This window comes from Polyodon spathula, chromosome 5 (genome assembly GCF_017654505.1).
Source record: "Polyodon spathula isolate WHYD16114869_AA chromosome 5, ASM1765450v1, whole genome shotgun sequence".
NCBI classification, from domain to species: domain Eukaryota; kingdom Metazoa; phylum Chordata; class Actinopteri; order Acipenseriformes; family Polyodontidae; genus Polyodon; species Polyodon spathula.
Window position 1 is genome coordinate 14,309,996 of NC_054538.1, and position 23,095 is coordinate 14,333,090.

A 23,095-nucleotide genomic window follows, 5' to 3' on the forward strand; every position below is an offset into this window, starting at 1 on the left:
TTTTCCTAGAAAATGTCAAGGTCCTTTTTGTTAATTTTTTTTTAAAGTCAATTCTTGTAAGTAAATCAAGTTTAGCAAAAGTGGATTTTTTGTACACTTTTCCATCTTTTAATATCAATTATGTAATTTTATTTAAACATAAAAATTGCGTACAAGTTTCTTTTAAAATGCTGACATTGGGGTAAACACTAGCTTGATGAGTTAACCAGTAATGTAATTACATGGATTTGTTTATGTGCATATTTTTATTTTGTTTTACTGTTGGACAGCATAAGCACTTCCTTAATTGCATGTTAGATACAATATGATTCACGTAACCCTTTTAGGCAAAAAAAAAAAAAAAAAAAAAAATTACTATCAATCTTCTGGAATTACATAAATGCTATAGATACACAATAAAAAAACAGACATAACACTGAGTAAACCAAATATGCTTACAGATGGCAGCACAATTATTTCATAATTATTTCTTTTAGTATTGTTGTTTAGAACTGAATAAATTAATTTTAAAAAATAGCATTAAAGCCAAATATATCATCATCAGCATTTCTTAAACTAAGGGGGTCCTGACCCAAAAGGGGGTTGCGTGATCACAAAAAATGATAAAACACTGATACAAAAATGCAAACACTGGAAATGGTTACTCAATTCACATGGACTTCACCCCTTTCCCATTAAAAAAAAAACAAAAAAAAAAGAAAACCTACTACAGTACAAAAAAACTAAAACAAAACCACATTTCCCAGTTTTGAAATCTATAAATACACCCAACTACTGACTGACAGCAAATTCTACATTTCTATCGGAGACTGCACTCACAGTAGAAGGCTTGATCATGGGATTTAAAGCTATATTACAGTTGCATAGTGAGAATTTCAAACAGAATTGCAAATTGTGGCGGAATGTAAAAAAATGCCTAGACACAAAAACTCCAGAAAAATATGTCCATGACCATAAGGATTTTGTTGTGGAAAACAGCAAAGGAAAAAAGGTACAACTAACTGTCTGTCAAGTTACTACTATTGTGACAAGAAAAAAAAACAAACAAACCCAAACATTTTGGAAAATAACTGGAAACAATAATTTCATACAGTATATACAAAGAAAAAAAAAAACCTTAAAAATCCCCCAGAAGCCCTACTTAAGATCCTTAGCATTACATTACAGTACATATACTCATAGTCCTTAACAGTAAATGGTGTAATATGAAGCCAGACCTCCTGCAGTCTTTACTATTTTTGTGTTTCACATGGTTTCTCAATTTGCCAGAATCATTGTCAAATTCCATTTGTTTGCAAGTACAGGACTGTAATTCCAGCTCCCAGAACTGGGAACTACCAAAGGTTAGATGCATTTTTTTCATATGGTAACACGTGTTAGTTAAATGTCTACATACCCCTGAAGAAAAGACTTTGAAAGTGCAACTTATAAGAAGCAAATGTTATTTACAAATCCGAGGAGTCTACTAATAGATAGTACCGATACTATATGGGTCATTCCATTTCAACTCAACCAGAGCCATTGCTCAAGTGTCTAAGATTTTGCTAGAAAAATCACCTGGGGGGTTTTGGGTCCTCTGAGTTCAGAAATGCTAATCATTTTTTTTTTAAATTTTCCCTTTGAGCTGTGACCTGGCAGTCAACCTGAAGTGAAAAAGTAATCCTGACCAGTAAAATCACCCTGGGCTCAACTTAAATGCTACACCTGTAGCACCTCGTTCGACTCGTAATGAATAGGGCTTTCGATAAAAAAAAAAATACCAGGAGCACCTAACTCAGATGAGGTAAGTGACGAGTTTTATTCGTATTTCATCCCAACCATTTACCCTGTAGGGGATGTGGGTCATACAATATTTGTATTGCTGCAAGAACCTTATGGACCACTCTTCCAGATTTAGGGAAACACTTTTGGTTTCAAGTCCCCCCACTAGTCATTAATCCCAATAGTTTTGGATAGATGTTGATGAGATCTACAAGAATCAAGCAAAACATTTTGGTATCTGTGGATCTTGGATTTTTGGCAGATTTTTTAAGTTGCATTTGTCATTGCTTATTGCCACTTTGATCAGGTTAAAGTATCACATAGTCCAAACTGAACTGATGTTATTCTTCAATTGCATTGTCTGGGGTTAGATCTACAGTAAAAAGTGACAGGGTGTGCTTCCAGTGGCATTAGTTTGGCGCTCAGGGATTATGAACTTTTGTGTGGAATTTAGATTTCTTTGTTATTATAAACGGATTGAAAAAACTAAAAATAGATTACCATGGTAAACTTAAGGAACTTGAGGGGTTAACAACTTCCGGCTTCACTAGAAGTTCATGTCAACTCCTACTGGAATTGAACTAAAAATCTCAGTTCTTATGACAAGTATATAAGTATGCAAAAAGGAAAGGATCTTAAACATTTTTTAAGTTGCATGCAGAGTGTGGTTGGTTAACAACTGTTATAGAAACCACACATCACAAAGTTCAGTAATCATTAAATTTAAAATTATTGTGGAACGGGGAGTGAGATTTTCATCACAATGTTCTTCTCTTTCCTTGTGGTTTCTCTCCAATGAAGAAAACTCCTTTTTATAGTGTGTGGTACCTAGGAGGGTAATTGACTAACTGGCCAACCATTCATGAGAAAACCATTTGCTGCGTTCTCAGGCTGGCCAATCAGTCAATTAAGCCTCCTGGGCAGGCACAATTGAAAGTCTGGAGTTTAAATCCTATTTCTTCAGGATGTGCCAGTTGCAAGTACAGTATGCATGTGACCAGGACACTGGAGCACTACACGGGGCACTGTTCAAAACCATATAGCAACCATGCTACATTGTCAAGATGACGGAAGGCATGCATATGCAAATGCTGGGGTAAACGGGGAATTTTTTTTTTAAGTGAATGTTCATATTTCATGTTCTTGAATAATGTACAGTTTATTACGCATACATATACTACGTAGAGGGTGGCACGGTGGTTAGTGCTGCTGCCTCACAGCTCCAGCGTCCTGGGTTCGATTCCAGCCTCAGAAGTCTGTCTGTGTGGAGTTTGCATGTTTTCCCCATGTTCGAAAGGTTTTCTCCGTGTACTCCAGTTTCCTCCCACAATCCAAAGACATGCTGGCTAGATGGATTGGCCTGGACTGGCATCCTGCCTTGCACCCTGTGTCTGCTGGGTTAGGCTGCAGCTCACCACTACCCGCTATAGGATTAAGCAGTTACAGATAATGGATGGATGTTATGTAGAGTATTGTGGATTTGCCTCAACACAGTCACACTCTATAAACATTGGTATAAACATTCAACAGGAACTTTTTAAAAACTGACAGCATACTGTGACATTTTGATTAAAATTGACATATATGTTACAGATTAATTACGAGCGCTGCTGAAGTCTATCTGGCATGCCACTGAGATAACACATACAGTAACTCTGGAATGATTCAAGTTAATGATCAGGGGTCAAGCAGTCTTGGTCTAGTGGGTCACAATCAGAGCAGGTTCCCAAATTCTACAGTATGTACATGTCACAACAACATCCAAGGAAAGGCAATTAAGTGGATAAGTTCAAACACAACACAGAACCAACACAATTTGCTGATGTATGAATGCCATGGTAAACTTAATTTTTATTGATAACCTTTTAGCTGTATTTTGGTGATTCTTCAGCTTTTAATGTTTGCAAAGAAAGCAAACGGTAGAGAACTGCAAAATACCAGAAGATGCTCTCACCAACAACAGTGCCGACTCTCCTGTTCATCAGATTAGTCAGCCCGCCGCTGATATTGTTCAAATCTGAAGATTATGTTCATTGCTAACAACACCAACAGTATAAGGCAAGAAACCTACAAGCAGGTGAGAACTTGAAGCATATAAATAGAAGCTACTTTGAGAGAAGAGACTGAGAAGCTGCTTTCTCATTAGCAAGCTTACCTCTATGTTGTTAAATCCATTTTACCGTGATAGATTTGCCAGAATAATTTCTCAATTGAAAACAGCTGAGCATGTCCTTGGAAACTCTGCCCGAGTGAAAATTTATTTTCCAATTAAATTATCAGTACTAATTCAACTAATCACAAAATGTTTTAGAATTGTACCTAATTTTCTTGCACTTCACAAGAAAATTAGGTCTTTCCACATGAATAAGTCAAAAATACTTTTGAATATTTGGTGTTTAACATTTTCATTCAAATTACACTGACACTTTAAAACCATATTAAGGATGAAAAAGTCCATTAACTTTTACATTATATAGCCTGTTTCCCTCTTGAAATGTTTAAGTAGGAAGCTTTACAAATGTGCACTCTCAATTGAATAACTACTAGGCCTTATAATGATGAGGAATCTATCTTTTCATTGATTTTATTCATGCCCTGCTGATGTTGCTAGTACCTTGTTATTGCAAAGATATTTCAAGCTGATATTGCTCATCATGATGCCAGTACCTTCAGAACACAAAATTAATCAACTGTGGCAAAATCTATAAACATCTTTCCAAAGTTAGTTATTGCAATTTGGAGATATTTCCTTATTAATGGTTTCGAATTAGTAGGTTAGTTGATCTGCATGTAGGTTTATTGGAACCAGTTAGGAAAGTAAAAACTATATTTGTGTAAGAAATAAGTATTTGTAATATTATTAAACAGCCTCAGTAATCTAACTGTTCAATGCATTTGTCTAAAAGAGATTCAGAAAGGAGAAGACTACCACTGCTTAATGATAATAAAGAAATAAAATTGTAATAAAATGTAGTTATACGTGTTAATATTTATCCCATATCTAAATGCCAGAAGCAGAAGTGTACAATTCGTATCACCCAACACCCCAGACAAAAAGTGGGAAAACTGAATTGCGGAAGTCTGGTAACTACAATCAAACATTTTTAAAGTGCTTACATCCCACCCCTATCGCTACTGATTGGCTACCTGTGGGGAAAGCTGATCTCCTATTGGTTACAAAGAAACCAGGTAATGGCTGTCAAGAGAGCTTCTGAAATGTACAGATTAATCTTTTAAATTTAAGGCATTATTTACGTTTTTTGTAAATTAGCAAATAAGTAATGCTGCTTTCTTAATGCATGGAACTGACATTTAAATGCAGCAACCTAGTAAAATTACAACAGCAAAAAAACACCACAGTTACTAAGGTTTTATCAGATTAGAAAAAATCATGTTGTGTAATTTCTAAAATTATATTCTATATGGTGCTGCTGCTGTGTGTGGAGCAGGGTAGAGTATCCAAAGTAAAATATGTACTAAATACCTAGTGTACAAGACAATGTAAGAGAAGTGCTATGGTAGAAAATGTTTGAAACATACAGCTCGGGTTATATAGAGCCAAACCTTTAATTTCTTCATTCGCCTAGGGATGATTCCAAAAAATAAAAAAATAAATAAACAAAAACAAAAAAGAACTGTTCTTGCAAACCCTTTATTTTGTTTTAGAATGTATTATTGCTGGATTAAAACAGCATGAACAATTCAATTATTAAGTGACAAATCAAAACTATTACAGAAACAGAATAAACACAAACTGAAGGTTCTGAATATTTTGTGGTACCTGAATGTTAATCAAATTCTTTAGAACACGTACATATAAATATATTGAAAAAATTGCAATAAAAGTATTAAAATAATAACCAATAAATAATCACAATTCACACAAAAATAACTACTTCATTATAAACAAACATATAAATTGCAATTCACATCTAAAACTTTTTTCTTTAAACCTAACCAATAAGTAATCATAATTCACACAACAAAACTATTTTCATACTAACCACCTCACTCCAATAATTCCTCCTTCAACTATACACTGTAGTAGAGGAGAAGAGTCATGCTGACCTGCTTGGTCTTTAGTATTGAGCATTTCTTTGAAAATTGTTCTCCAGATTTGGAGAACACCCTCTTATTCCACACTGATGTTGCTGGCATACACAGGTATTTCCACGGTAGCTTCATCGGATGGGGGAATCTAACACCTTCTGAGTTCCAAAACTGAAAAGGGCACTGTCTTCTGTCAATGTTCGGGACTGCAAGGTACATTTTGAACTTGGTGGCAAAGTCTTTATTTGGATTCTGTTGTATTATCTAACAAACACAGAAGGATTCATATAACTATGAATGGTGAGGCCTTTGAATGCCTCTTAGCTTGAGGAACACACACACACACACACACACACACACACACACATATATATAGTGGCTCTCAAAAGTATTCACCCCCCTTGGACTTGTCCACATTTTATTGTGTTACAACATGGAATCAAAATGGATTTAATTAGGAGTTTTTGCCACTGATCAACACAAAAAAGTCCATAATGTCAAAGTAAAAAATTAAATCTACAAATTGTTCTAAATTAATTACAAATATAAAACAGAAAATAATTGATTGCTATGAAACACCTAAATAAGCTCTAGTGCAACCAATTGTCTTTAGAAGTCACATAATTAGTTGAATGGAGTCCACCTGTGTGCAATTAAGGTGTTTCACATGATTTCAGGTTAAATACACCTGTCTCTGGGTGGTCGCACAGTTGGTTAGTACATTTCCTAATAAAAACTACATCATGAAGACGAAGGAAAATTCAAAGCAAATCCGGAATAAGGTTCTTCAAAAGCACAAATCAGAGGTAGGATATAAAAACATTTCCAAGGCATTGAATAACCCCCGGAGCACAGTAAAGTCCATTATTAAGAAATGGAGAGAATATGGCACAACTATGAATCTGTCTAGAACAGGCCATCCTCAAAAACTGAGTATCCGGGCGAGAAGGGCACTAGTCAGGGAGGCCACCAAGAGGCCTATGGAAACTCTAAAGGAGTTACAGTCTTCCACAGTTGAGCTGGGAGACACTGCATATGGCAACAATAGCCCGGGTGCTTCACAAAACTGGCCTTTATGGGATAGTGGCAAAAAGAAAGCCATTTTGAAAAAAACTTATCATCAAATCTCGGAAGGCATGTCGGAGACTCTGAGACCAAGTGGAAGAAGATTCTATGGTCTGATGAGACTAAAATAGAGCATTTTGACCTCAACACTAAGCGCTATGTTTGGCACAAGCCTAACACCGCACATCATCCTGAGAACACCATCCCTACCGTGAAGCATGGTGGTGGCAGCATCATGCTATGGTGATGTTTCTCTGCGTCAGGGCCTGGAAAGCTCGTGAAGATAGAGGGCAAAATGGATGCAGCAAAGTACAGAGAAATCCTGGAGGAAAATCTGCTGAAGTCAGCAAGAGACCTGGGACTTCATCTTCCAGCAGGACAATGACCCCAAACATACAGCCAAAGCCACACTGGAGTGGCTTAAAAACAAAAAGGTCAATGTCCTGGAGTGGCCCAGTCAAAGCCCGGACTTCAATTCAATTGAGAATATGTGGAAAGAGTTGAAAATTACTGTTCACCAAAGGTCCCCATCCAACTTGATGGAGCTTGAGCAATTTTGCAAAGAAGAATGGGCAAAAATTGCAATGTCCAGATGTGCAAAGCTGGTAGAGACTTATCCAAATAGACTCATGGCTGTAATTGCTGCCAAAGGTGTATCTACCAAATATTGGCTCAAGGGGGTGAATACTTATCCAGTCAATGATTTTATGTTTTGTATTTGTAATTAATTTAGAATAATTTGTAGATTTTATTTTTCAGTTTGACATTATGGACTTTTTTTATGTTGATCAGTGGCAAAAACTCCTAATTAAATCCATTTTGATTCCATGTTGTAACACAATAAAATGTGGAAAGGTCCACTGTATACATATATATTTGGATCCCCTGAATCCAGAAACATCAGCCTATGGAAAATTGTCCTTGACAATCAGCTCAACCAATTTTTTGTCCAAAGTTTTCTTTGGCAAACTAGCAGCTGAAAACAAATACAATTTAAATTAAAGACAATCTTTAATATAATAGTAAAATGTTATTTAAAAAAAAATATAAGAAATATTCTGCAATGTGATTAAAAACATTTTTTTAAAAAGTGTTTCAAAACATTACTCACATGAATAAGGAGCCTTTACAAAATATGACATCAGAGTCTGCTGAGGTTGGTGGGTTTTGGGCTTGCTGGATGGGAGCATAGGCATGCCAGAGGATATTGCTGCTGTGGCTGCTCCTGCTTCTGCTGCTGACGTTCCAGGGGCAGACTCCATGGGTTCGGTTTCCTCTGATTCCTAACATTTACCATTACCAAAGAAAGTCATAATGTCAATATTTATCAGGGTATGCTTTGAAACTTGCTAACAGATGTTGTTAAGAAATATCCCCTTGTCAATCACAGATACAAATACCATTGGAATCACTTTATGATGGATCCGACAATATATTTTCTCCTACTTGTTAACTGCTCATAAGAGTTAACAAATGACAGAAATCACAACCCCCTTCGTTCTCATGCACTTTGCCTCATGTAGTACAGCAATAACATTTATGTTGTCGATGCCTAATAAAATCCTTATTTGATTCATGACCGAGAATGCACACTGGAGGGAACAGCTTATTTTTTCGGCTTATCATTGCTTGCACTCTATGCGTTCCTTACAATTCATTAAATCATTATATCCTAGTTAATACTGGTGTGAAACACCTCAACAAAATCTGATTAACTTTAGGCTAATGACAAGTTCTCTGCATACCGTGTTTGTCTGCCAACAGGTCACTGCTACATAGTAGCCTTTGAATAAAGCATCACATCACATTTCTATCCGTGCACAGTCTCCTCTTTGTCCATAAAAACATTTATATTTGCCATTCAAAATTATAATTACATTGGTACAGTGTTATTATTTATTAGATATTTGGTGAATTACATATTTTCATTTTATTTTGACCACTCAGAGAGAAACATACGTGCAGGTTATATTTTGAACATGCAGTTTTTTCAGTCGGGTGAAAATTCCAAGGTGTTTCCACATCGGCGATGTTGTTTTGTTGTATGCACGTTCTTTTCTGTAAATGCCACATGTCACCTTCTCATGCACTTCAACAGCAAACAAAAAGTAACACCACACGGCTAACACAGATGACATTTTCAAAATGACTGCTGCTGCTGCTGTTGTTATCGAATGACCACAGTGTCAGATATTAATGTCTGAAATAAGGGAACTTGTTTTAAAAATAAAATATGGAATAATTAGTTATTTAATGATTTATTGGGGCCTTTGCCAGTATGCTTAAATGCCCCAATTTGGTCATTACCTTGAGCTACTACTTATAACTACTGGTCATCCAAAATTTAGCAGCTGTTGTTCTCAGAAAAAAGCAAGTTCATAGACAAAGAAACAAGTGATTCTTTGCTGAGCCAAGGATTTATTTATTGTGTCTCTTTTGTAAGAAATTAGACTTTTTGATGAGAAATTAAAAGAAAAGTAGTTTTCCCTTTTTAATTTTTTATAAATTTAGTGTGTCCATTTATAATTTTACCCCGATTTTCTCCCAGATTGGAATCCAATCACTTTTCTCCTCACCACAGCAATTCAGCTCAGGAGACCCGAAGGTTCAATGGGCCTTCTCCGATCCCATGACCAACCTAGCTTCCTTTTTCATCCAGGAACTCAAGAGCAGATGTCAGTGAGCTACCGACTTCTGGAGGACAAAGGTCAGCCCTGCAGGTGTCTGCCTTTGAGCTCACTGACACCTGGCCAGAGTTTCCCCTTTTTAAAATGTAACATGTGTAGCAGGGTGGAAGCTGGTGAATTAGCGGCAACCCCACAAACCACAAGCAAGTGTCTTCACCACTATGCAAAATGTCCAGGCTCTTCATGGTAAACTTTAATAAGGGTTTCAAAGAAAAAAATAATTGTCTTATAATTGTACTGGAAGTAAATATTTTATATCTACTTGTGTTAAATATGTATTGTGTGGTTGCTTATTTCAAATAGTAAGCTGGGACAAGATGTGTTTTTTTCCATTCTGAAAAACTAAAAAGAACAAATGTGTTGCAGCCTTTCATTCATTTTGCTTTCTTCAAGAAAGTAAATATTAATTAATATGATTAATTACAGAAGATGGCAGTAGTTTTGTAAAGGGTGAAAATTCCACATTGCAGGAAGGAGGAAGCAACGGGGTAATTAGCAAAAAGGGCCAATACTAAGTCTGCTTGCACCAACAATTTCAAATAAATATTTAAAAATAGCTTGCCTGGATCAGATGGCAATTTTACGTGCTTTCCTTTGGGCAAACTCATCGATGAGGTTAGAGTAGCAATGTCCTGCAATGTCATTCTCAATGGGCAGCATGTCCAGTCCAACCAGTCTCTCTTGGCTCATAGTTGAACGAAGATAAGTTTAATTGAATTTCAGTTTGGATAAACTCCTCTCATCTGACGGCACGCTGATGGGGATTGTATATGTAAGGTATAAAGCATGACGGGCCGTGCTGTTCCCGTGATATATACTACCCTAGAAGTGATATATATCATCGGAACCGCACGGCCCGAAATGGTTTATATAACACTGGGAAGAAAAATAATTAAAATAATTAAAACACATTTAAGTTAAGACAAAACCAGAAACTTTTATTGTGTATACATCCGCAGTGTAGTATAGTCCCAAATTTAATTTAATTTAATTAATTGTTCGCTTATTAAAAATAAATTGCACATGTTTGTTTATTGTGAATTTCTGCATCAAAAGTGCCATATCACTAGAAACTAGAGGACTGAGTACAAGCTGTGATGGTGGGCGGAGTTTCAGTTCACACTAAGGAAGTAAGGGGAGCAGCTACGATTGAGACTGAAGCCGGATCTTGAAGTGAGTTTGTGATCTCGTTATATGCGAGGCACTCATATTCTATTACGTTTTCATACTTTTGGATCTCAAAATATGTTTTTGTTAGTTGTGGGACACACTCGAGTCCTAGTCGTGCCAGATTAAGTTGATGGTCGAACCAGACTTTACGCACCAATCCGACCGTGGTCTCTGTTTCCCGCAGACGCTTCAAATCCAGGCCGGTAATTCGGGGGGTGGTGTCTGGCCTTGTCTTTTACCTGTTTTTTTCCTGACCTGCAGGAATACATTATTGCTGGTTTTAAACTCACTGTCAGCAGAGATGTTAAAACTTCTACTGTGAAAATATGTATTTAGTCCAGCTCAGTGTTATAAAACTGGAGACTGAATACTGGTCCCCAGTTGAACTTCTTGCACTGGCTTAAAACTCCCTTAATGTCGTTGAGATTTTTTGGACTTATTTCCATGAAATGAAAGTCCATATTTTTTTTTTCTTTAAGTATATTAACCAGCACGTGCTGTAGTTTTTTATTGTGTGTGTGTGTGTGTGTGTGTGTGTGTGTGTGTGTGTGCTTTTCAATCTTTGTTTTCTTCTATTTAATTTAGCTGTTCCTCATCTACTGTTATGTGTCTACTCTTGCTGGTGCACTTATTTTATTTATTTTTTTCAGCTGGACTAAGTGGTGTTCACTCAGACAGTTTGTCATGGAATTTGTGTGAAGTGGCTCATTAATATACCAGCCATGCTATACGTATGGTCATGTGATGCTGTTTAACCAATCAGAGGTGGTTATTTTTCCAAGCCGTGCTTTATATATATAACTCACACAAGTTCGTTGCTCCCTTAAGACAGGACCCAGGACACGGAAATTGAATTTTGTAGCGCTTACGCACACTTTTTAATAACACAGAATAAAACATAAATAAATTCAAACAAAGCCTATATTCATTTTGGAGCTCTGACTAGACATTTAACAGGTCCCTGACTAACACACAGGATGGCTAAGCAGTTTACCTGTCACAAAACAACACAAACCACACAGGTTTAATACAGCACTTACTTTACTTCTGACTGAGCAAACAGAGCACACCTTCTGCTTCCACACACACAGTACTGTGCAAAAGATTTAGGCAGGTGTGACCTCCCTTTGCCTTCAAAACAGCATCAATTCTTCTAGGTACACTTGCACAAAGTCAAGAATTTTTGTGGGTATATAGTCAAGTGTATGATTAAACAATTATACCAAAGGTGCTAATGATCATCAATTCAATATGTAGGTTGAAACACAATCATTAACTGAAACAGAAACAGCTGTGTAGGAGTGTGGCAGGCTGGTGAGTGGATAGAGGCCCAGAGACAGTCTGCAGTTCAAAAAAATACTAATTTTATTATAAATAACACAAAATGAAAGTGCACAAGGGCAAAATAAAGGGATTTAAACACAAAAAGAAAGACAAAAAGCAAAATGTACAAAATAAAGGTTTCCAGGCTGGGCAATGCCTTCACTGGATTCACAAATCTCAAAAATACACACAAACCAAAAACTACCAACCTGCTTCCTCAACTCCCTCCTCCCAAATGAAAAGCAGAGGCCTCCTTTTATGTCAGAAGGCTGGGCGCTGATTGATCGTTAATTAACCTAATCAACTAATCAACCCCAGCCACCTGAACATAATAAACCCAGGCAGGTAGGGTAAATTAACCCCATCCCTGCCAATTTAAAAAGGGCAGAGCTTTGCTCTGCCACACACCTCTCCCCATGTACAACATGTAACCGGCCGCAATTGGCCAACTCCCCCCTCCCCCCAAGAGTCCAATTATGTCCCTTGGGTGGGCTGTTATGGTGGGTGGTGGTGGGCGGGGTTGATGTCGGAGGCCCCAAGCCTTCTTTGGTTGAGGGGGCCCCGAATCTCCAAGGTAGTACGGCGACGGCGGCCCGGCTCCCTCTGGTGGCGGAGGCAGCGACAGCAGGGGACCCTCGGCAACCCTAGAAAACAAAAAGGAGACACCAGCAGTCCCAAGCGATGCGGAGCAGCAGGCAACCCCAGGCGATGCGGAGCAGCAGGCAACCCCAGGCGATCCAAATGTGTCATCCCTGAGCGGAGCAGGCGTGGCATCCCTGGGCGGTGCAAGGCAGGCATCCTTGGGCCATAGCTCCTCCCTCTCAGGCTCTGGGAGCGGCGGCTCCTCCCTCTCAGGCTCTGGGAGCGGCGGCTCCTCCCTCTCAGGCTCTGGGAGCGGCGGCTCCTCCCTCTCAGGCTCTGGGAGCGGCGGCTCCTCCTCTCGGCTCTCGGGAAGGCGGCTCACCCCTCTTTATTGGAGTGACCAGGGCATCTCCCATGTCTACCGCCAGGTAATTAACCACCATGAGGGCAACCTCTGGGAAGGACGCTGGGTGGTGTTGTTCCTCCCACTGTTCCCACCTCTCCCCATCTCGACGCCACAGCGTGTTGATAACTATGGGGAGATCGTGGACGAGGTCTGCCTCAAGGTGCATCAACCAGTCCCAGATCTCCTGGGACGGTGGTGAAGGTGGTGGTGCTGGAGGTAGTGGGGTGGCCCCTGATGCCCGGGGTGAACACGACACCTCTTCCTGGGCCTGGTTGTAGGGGCATCCTGCTCAGTTGTGGCCGTCCTCCTCACACCGGCCACACCAGTTTGCCGGTGGCACGTCTGGGCAGGATCGCCGACGATGGTCCTCCTTCCCGCACTAGGAACACCAGGGGAAGAGGCTGGCCGGGTCCTCCAGCGGTGGCTGCAGCAGCTTACATTTCTTCAGCTGCTGCTTTTCCTGCCTTTGCTGCTGTCTACTCTTCTTTCCCATAATCCCAAAAAAATATATAATAATAATAATTCTCCTAAAAATTCCAAAAAATAAAAATAAAAAATACTGCTCTGAGCATCTAGGTGGCGCTATCCCACTCTGACACCAAATGTGGAAGGCTAGTGAGTGGATAGAGGCCCAGAGACAGTCTGCAGTTCAAAAAAATACTAATTTTATTATAAATAACACAAAATAAAAGTGCACAAGGGTAAAATAAAGGGATTTAAACACAAAAAGAAAGACAAAAAGCAAAATGTACAAAATAAAGGTTTCCAGGCTGGGCAATACCTTCACTGGATTCACAAATCTCAAAAATACACACAAACCAAAAACTACCAACCTGCTTCCTCAACTCCCTCCTCCCAAATGAGAAGCAGAGGCCTCCTTTTATGTCAGGTGGCTGGGCGCTGATTGATCGTTAATTAACCTAATCAACTAATCAACCCCAGCCACCTGAACATAATAAACCCAGGCAGGTAGGGGAAATTAACCCCATCCCTGCCAATTTAAAAAGGGCAGAGCTTTGCTCTGCCACAAGGAGGAATTAAACTGGGTGAGGAACAACCAAACTCAGCTAACAAGGTGAGACTGCTGAAGACAGTTTACTGTCAAAAGTCATACACCATGGCAAGACTGAACACAGCAACAAGACACAAGGTAGTTATACTGCATCAGCAAGGTGTCTCCCAGGCAGAAATTTCAAGGCAGACAGAAACGGGCAATGTTGAGGACCAAAGACGCAGTGTTCGGCCAAGGTAACTTACTGCAGCAGATGAAAGACATCATGCTTACTTCCCTTTGCAATCGGAAGATGTCCAGCAATGCCATCAGCTCAGAATTGGTAGAAAACAGTGGGATCCTGGTACACCCATCTACTGTCTGGAGAAGTCTGGTCAGAAGTGGCCTTCATGGAAGACTTGCGGCCAAAAAACCATACCTCCGATGTGGAAACAAGGCCAAGCGACTCAAGTATGCATGAAAACACAGGAACTGGGGTGCAGAAAAATGGCAGCAGGTGCTCTGGACTGATGAGTCAAAATTTGAAATATTTGGCTGTAGCAGAAGGCAGGTTCCTTGCAAGTTTGGGGCTGCATTTGGTCAGAATTAATGGTCTCCTCAATGCTGAGAAGTACAGGCAGATACTTATTCATCATGCAATACCATCAGGGAGGCATCTGATTGGCCCCAAATTTATTCTGCAGCATGACAATGACCCCAAACATACAGCGAAAGTCATTAAGAACTATCTTCAGCGTAAAGAAGAACAAGGAGTCCTGGAAGTGATGTTATGGCCCCCACAGAGCCCTGATCTCAACATCATCGAGTCTGTCTGGGATTACATGAAGAGAGAGAAGCAACTGAGGCTGCCTAAATCCACAGAAGAACTGTGGTTAATTCTCCAAGATGTTTGGGCCAACCTACTTGCGAAGTTCCTTCAAAAACTGTGTGCAAGTGTACCTAGAAGAATTGATGCTGTTTTGAAGGCAAAGGGTGGTCACACCAAATTGATATGATGTAGATTTTTCTTCTGTTCACTCGCTTTGCATTTTGTTAATTGATAAAAATAAACTATTAACATGTCTATTTTTGAAAGCATTCTTACTTTACAGCATTTTTTCACACCTGCCAAAAACTTTTACACAGTACTGTGTGTGTGTGTGTGTGTGTGTGTGTGTGTGTGTGTGTGTGTATATATATATATATATATATATATATATATATATATATATAATATCTATATATATATAGATATATATATCCTCCTCTAAGGAGCCCTCACTGGTACACACTGTAGGTATATTTCATGGTCATACTTATGGCTCTAATTTGGAATTTGCAGATGTGGTAGGGGGTGTATATTACTGACATCTTTATCTTCACATGCTTTCAATTACTAACAGTATCCTTCTAAAACTAGCAGTTAATCCAAATAATTGAATACATTCTCAGAAGACAGGAAAAGATACAAGTTTCTGATCTATTGAACAACTTGGAACTTCACTTGACTACTCATCAGTCTACACACTGTCCTCTATAAAAACTCAGTTATATAGATATATTATGCAAATAATTCAAATTAATGGAGTGAAAAGAAATTCTTAAAGAGAAACTAGGCAGTTTGGAAGCTTGTGATGAGATCAGCACAACTAGCATTACTGACTCTTCTGATTTCATTATCAACAAGGACAATTTCATTTCACTGCATGAGAGCATCTTAATAAATTCTAGCAGTGCTTTGTGGGCTAAGACACTGAATCAGCGGTTTAGTGTAGAGAGGGGAATGACTGACCTTAGGGTCATATCTTAATCAGTTTTAATGAGGACAAAGGATAATAATTCTGTTTCTGTTCTTGAATGTTAACTATAAGTCCTGATCAATAATGATCTTATCAATGCTCTTTATGCTTAATCAGTTCTACAGCACCTTCAGCACATATTCCCTTGAAGTTAAACACTTTCATCTCAAGCCCATTCTTCATGGAATTCATGGTGGTTTTGAATTTGGAATTATTTCTCATGCACATCTTTTAATTCATTTTAAAGAGTTCAGTTTGCTTAGTTTGGAAAATACTTAGGGCTCATTGTACTAAGATGGGCCTGTAGCAGCACAAACATACCGCAACTTGCATTTCTCTTGTAACAATTTGCAAAGTATACATTTTGTTGTATGTACTAAGAGTAAATATGTTAATGAAGAAAGGAGCAATATAATAATTTAAATACAGCCGACCTTGGTTAACTCGACACCCCACGTGGATGCCGTTTAGAGTTGACTTACCCAAGGTGTCAAGTTAACCACGGGTGCACATGAGCCATGGCATTAACATGCATATAAGTAACAGAACTCACAGGTTTACTGTACTACAATATTTGCAAGTTTATTTTTTGTTAAATGTCCTTATGAAAACGGTTGAAAGAACTGCAGTGAATGAATCAGTTACAGTATACACTACTGTACAATCTCAGTACAGCTCGTATAGTTCGATTGAAATAAGAATTAATAAAATAACTACAGCATTATTTTTACGAAAACAATCCAACCACAAACTGCATAAACTATTGACTACACTTTTAAGTATTGGCTTGTACTGTCTAATTTGACAGCTTAAATAGCAAAAGTTAACAAATGTACATTATACAGAATTAACTCGCTGAACAAAAACAATAATAAACAACTTTCTGTTTCACACAGAAATCAAACATCGTTGATTGTTTTGCATGCAAATACAGTACGCTTTGAACGTTCTGATGACAAGCTTGTAATCCCGAATAACCTAAGCTTTTAAATCCAAATGAAGGAGAACTCATTTTTCGCTTCTTACTCATTATGAACTGACACTGTAACTAGCTTCATTTGGTAGTTGCGAATAAATGAAAGAATGATCCGTTTCCAGTCAGAGTTCAGTCACGTGAAATGACAGTGTTAAGTTATCTGCTAGTCTTTTTAATAGTTTTTATCCCTTCGGTGTCAGTAATAAGTGTCGAGTTATGAGTAAAGTGTGATGTCGAATTAAGAGGCATGATGCATATATTTTATATGGAGAAAATCCGGGACCAAGAAGGCTGTCTGTCGAATTTAGTAAAGTTGTCAAGTTATCCACCAGTCAAGTTAACTGACTGTATTTGTTGTGTCCTCTTAACGAGATCTCAAGCATTGTGAGAGTTTTTGTGAGACATTTTTTCGCCTAAATAATGAAAAGCAGTTTAAAAAAGTTTTTGTCTTTTTCTCCTTTCTAAAAAAAAAAAAAGAGAAATGGAAGGCTGGAGCTGGAGAGATGTCTGCCAGGAACTGGAGGACCTCCTTGGTGGTCTGGGGGACCAAGGCTGGTGCCTTGCCTGTGGGGAGTTCGGGCACAAGGTGGTGGTCTGTCCCTACCAAGAGGGAGAGGAGGAACTGGCCCAGGAGAGGAAGGTGAGGAGAAGGCAGTGGAGAGGGGGAAAGGTGAGGAGGAAGCAGAAGGAGCCAAGGTGGTGCACCATGTGCATTGCCGATGGGCATGAGGACGAGGACTGCCCAGAGCAGGAGCCAGAGGATGAGGATCCCAGTCATCCTACATCTGAGGAGGAGGAGCCCGAACGTCCTACATCTGAGAGGGAGGAGCCTGAGCATCCAGAGCCCAGAAGGGGGAGCACAGGCGCCTACAGCCCACAAAGGGGGAGTCGGTGCATCCACAGCCCCAGAAGGGAAAGGCAGAGCGTCTACAGTCTCCACCAGCAGAGGAAAAATACCTGCTGTTCCCACCTCCACCAGTGGAGGGAGAATGCCTGCTGGTTTCACCGCCACCTCCTTGGGAGGAGTACCTGCCATTGCCTCTCCAGGGTCCCCTCCTGCCGTCGGCTTCCAAGTGTCCATGGTCGATAGGAGAAGCCCCGCCAGAGGGAGAGCCATACTAGTCCCCTGCAAGTGAGGGAGAGCAACACCAGTCCCCTGCAACAGGGGGAGACTACACGCTGCTCCCACCTCCACAGGAGACTACACGCGCTCCCACCTCCATCGCCAGGAGACTACACGCTGCTCCCACCTCCTGCTCCCACCTTCGTCACCAGGAGACTACATGCTGCTCCCACCTCCATCGCCAGGAGACTACACGCTGCTCCCACCTCCGTCGCCAGGAGACTACATGCTGCTCCCACCTCCAATGCCAGGAGACTACACACTGCTCCCACCTCCGACGCCAGGAGACTACACGCTGCTCCCACCTTCATCGTCAGGAGACTACACACTGCTCCCACCTTCATCATCAGGAGACTACACGCTGCTCCCACCTACACCACCTCCACCGGCAGGAGCAGAGCAGCAGGAGCTGCCTCTGCCTCCACCACCAGAAGCAGAGCAGCAGGACCTGCATGTAGGTTCTATAGGCATTGGCATCACAAATGTATTGCAAAGGTCATGAACTTTCCTATTTTATGCTTTTATGATATTACAGTATCAGGAATCTACATGGAATGAACCTTAATCTACTTCATCTAGCTTTGCCTAGAGATAACTATCAACCTCACACCTTGAATGCACCAGGCACTCAGGAGACAAATGGCTAATCAAACCCGTCTCTGTGATTTAATTAACCCGTCTAGTGAGAGAGAGGTGATTTAACATAGGAGTCTGAAAAAGAGAGGAAAATGTCTTAAAAAATTTAAGACAAATTTCACATAATGATTTAATACTACTGAGTACAAGATGCAAGTGTTTTTATTCTTAAATTGCCTAAAAAGTATAGAATAACCCAAGTAATAAATCCCTAAGAGAATTAAACTGTTTGCAAGCCAAGCCATAACCAAAACCAAACCATAACCACAATCACAACCAGACATGTTTGGTGTCTAAAGAAATGTAATTTCTTGTGGTAAAAATAACAGGAAGTCAGAATAAAATCTGGATTATTTAGCAAAAGTTATGCATGTTTTAAAGTTTCCCCTTTCCAGATTATGATAATCAGACAGAGGAAGGGGGGTGTGCAATCAATCAAGATTGCAAGCCCATGTGCAACAAAATAGCCAATCGGAGCATGCAGCGGGAAATTCAAACAATCTCTTTGTTTGAAAAGTATAAAACCCCTGCTTTAGCCCAGCTCCTTGCTCCCTCCGGACCCGCTGGCTCCCTCCGGACCCGCTAGCTCCCCGGACCCACTAGCTCCCTCCGACCCGCTAGCTCCCTGGACCTGCTGGCCGCTCCAAACCTTTGATGCTCCCTCGGACCCGCTAGCCGCCCCAAACCTTTGAAGCTGCCTCAGACTTAAGAAGACTAAGAAATTAAAGACTGCACCTGGAGCACTCAGCTCTAAGTATTTATCCATCAAGGTTGGGAGCCCTGACATTCGGAGAAATGCCGGAGACTACTTTTCAGGCTAGGTAACAAAAATATCTATTCAGGTATTGTGACCCCTTGTGTCAGTATGTACTAGTATTTCTTTGGTGAACTGTTGTTTTAAACCTTAGTTCTCATTGTAATGCTTTTAATGTGACATTTAATTGTGTAACTGTTTTGTGTGATTTTCAAACTTATTTCATTGCATGCTTAATAAATAGCTTCTTTCTAAGAAGAGATTCCCAGTATTAAATCATTTGCTCATGTTGAACAAACATGATTCATGAACTTTGAACAATCTGGAATGTGGTCTATTTTTGGCTTGTTGTAACTTGTAAATCCGTTATCGTTTTCAGAGAGCGATATTAAAAACGGGTTTGTACATTACAATAGGTGAGAATAGTTTTTGGAGGTCCTTTGATGTATTGCTCTTAAGAATATATTAACTGCCCACAAGAGTACCCACAGCTACATACGTCTGCCTCCACCACCTCCACAAAAATACATTGAGTACAACTGGTAACAAAGCGGACTGGGACATGCCGGCAACAATTGTGACTGTTTAAAACATGCTTTCAAAAGTTCTTATCAAACTGATGCAATTTTAAGTGTTGCAATTGCCAACAGCTTTAGTACATCTCATTACAATATTTGAGATCCTCCACTTGCACTATCAGTGCCACCTTTTTGAGAATTTATGCAGAAACGCCTATAATTGTATATTCATCTAAGGTTGAACCACAAAGAAAAATTGCTGCCGCAACGCATTCCCTAAAAAGTCGCTAACATTTTACCCTAAACTTGTTTGCAACTGGTTTGCGACTATTGTGACAACACTTTAATACATCTGCCCGTTTAGGAGTTTCATAAGCGATGCTGTATCTGGACTTTCCAAAGTATATTGTTATTTTTCTTACTAGCCTTTTGCACAGTGCAGACTCATTCGGTTCATGCCCAGCCTTTGCCCTGTTACATTGTTTTGCTTCCCATCCTGTGGTGTTATGAACTTTTAACCCTGCTGACTCCAACTGCTTCACAATATAAAATATATACCATGAGATGGAAAAGATAGGCGACATAGACAAAATATAAAAAAAAAACATAATCTAAATATTAGAGTCTATAACTTTCATGTAGAACGATTTCAAACATCAGAAAAAAACATATTTTATTTGTAGCTATATGTCCTTTAATCTCTACTGTTCTTCCCAAACTGTTTTGTATTCTCTGCAGGCATCTAACAATACCAGTTGGGCCAGTTGACCAAATTACATCTCCATAATCAATATGTGCCTGAACTAAGTCCTTATATAATATATTAACTGTCTTGATAGATAAAAGCTGCCTCAAAGGTAATATTCACACGTACGGAGAAAAATACCAATCGTTAGGAATATACTATATATATATATATATATATATATATATATATATATATATATATATATATATATATATATATAACCGTGACTCTAATTCCGTCACTCTAATTGTATGCATGACTCATCTATATAATGCTTTGTATATATAAATACATCATCATGCTCTTAAATTCAATAATTACATTTGGTTTTGGGACAATTTGTAAAACAAAAAAACACTTTCAGGGTAGTTCAATACAATCCTCCATCCTGTAATTTTACACAGGAAAAAGGACATTTTGTGCTTTATCTTTACATTTCTCTATATGCAAAGGTTAATTAGCAGGTGTGTATCTGTCTAATTATATTTACATTTCTTTAGTCTCTGACAATGGCTCAGGATGTGCACCATCGCCATTTCCTTCTTAAAAAAATAATTGTCAGCTATTCTACGGAGCTGCCTGTTACTGTGCTCACATTGGTTTTGAACGCAGTCTATCTCATTTAAGAAATGTGCAGATGAGTGTATTCAGGGTGCAGCTTATTAAATTTGTAATGTTTAAGTGTCTTTTTATTATTTCAGGGGGTAAAAAAAAGCATGCAACAAAGCTTTAAAGTAGCTCCCATGTTGAAATTATAAATTGGTTATTCCTGACCACAATTAACATTAATGAATCTATAAGACGAAATTATCTGTGTAGATTAATCACATTTTATGTACAGCAAGAAAAAAAGTAGATGGATATTAATCTTATTGGGTGTACAAATCAGTGCGACCTTAGCAATGACTAATTAGGCAGAAGTCATTTTGCTGAATATAATGTTTAAAATGTAATAATGAATTAGTTCTGCACTATTCCACAGTAGGTCACTTATCTCTGTAGAAACTGCAGCAATGCAACACTCTTGCTGCAGTGACATTGCACTTGAAAACAAAACAGACTCTTGACATTTTCATTTTTGTAACTCCAGTCCTGAGGAGCCTCAGAACATTAGTCAAAAAAGTGTCACTTCAGCTTTTCTGTGCGCCTTTTTTAGGAAATGCAGATTTTTGCAGTGATTGCCTAAAGTCACCTCGACTTATGCAGCTGTCATACTGCAGAACATACTCTGTATACTGTAGGTCACAATGTGTTGCCTCATTTTTAATCTATACAAGAAAAGATCCAGAACATATATTTTTACAGATGAAACCATATTACTTTTTCTCCCAAAATAATACATTTATTATTATTATTATTATTATTATATTATTATTATTATTATTATTATTATTATTATTGGTAGTAGTAGTAATAGTCGTAGTAGTCCTATTTAATTGCCCATTAAGGGACCATTCTAGCTGTCGAGTGACAACTGGTATAGCTCTCAAGAACAGGGTGCTAACAAGGATGGGCAATTAACCAATTTTAATTAAAAAAAAAACAAACAGTTAAAAGGGCAATAAATTAAATGGTCAAAACAAAGGGGGGAGGGGGGGCAGTACAGAGCACGCCAATTAGAGCCCATTGGTCAACAAAAGCTGTCATGTCGCCAGTGGACTCCGCATTTGCATGCTCCAAAGTAACCCTTGAACAGACAAGGACACTGAACATGGCCCCACAGTCAAAGAGACCCTCCCAGGTGATCTTACGTTTCCTGGTCTTGTAGATGGCCAGTCTAACAAGTACCAGGAGCAGATTCACCATGTGGTGTCTTGCCTCGCTAGAACCATGAACATGGTGCCCGAAAACAAGGAGGGTAGGGGAAAATGCAGCCAGAACTGTAGCAGGATGTTCTTCAACAGCAGGAAGAGTGGCTACAGTCTGGCACATAAAAAATAAATATGAACTCGGATTGACCGAAGAAAGGGCAGCATCCGAGTGGGTGAAGAGACGTAGGAGCTCCCCTGACAGGACTGCTCCATGGAGGACTCTCCATCCTTGATCCCCAGCTCCTCTTGGGTCTAGTGGGGAGTAGAGAGCGTCTCGGGATCCAGCCACTCTGAGCAGCCGTGATCCAGGAGATCCCATACTCTGGTTACACCGGCCACGGAGGTGGGGGTTGTGCAGCAGAGGCTCCAGAAGGAATCCCTCACCCTAGGTTGGAACAGTGTCTCGGATCACTGAGAGCATGCTCCAGGTCTTGAGCAGGTCCCGGTAGAACTGGAAGGAGGCAAGCGCACACCACTGCGGTGCCTGGTCTGTGTACAGGTATCTCTGCAGGGTCTGTAGGCAGAAGGTGTGCACCTGGCTTTCATGCACACCAACCCTTGTCCTCCCTTGGCCAGAGGCCCATTAGAAGTCTGTCAGCTTCCTCTGGACCCTGGCGACAAGCTTGTGGCAGGTTCAGGGCAGTGAGTCGATGCCACAGCATTGAACCAACCAGCTGTTTGACGACCAGAGCCCT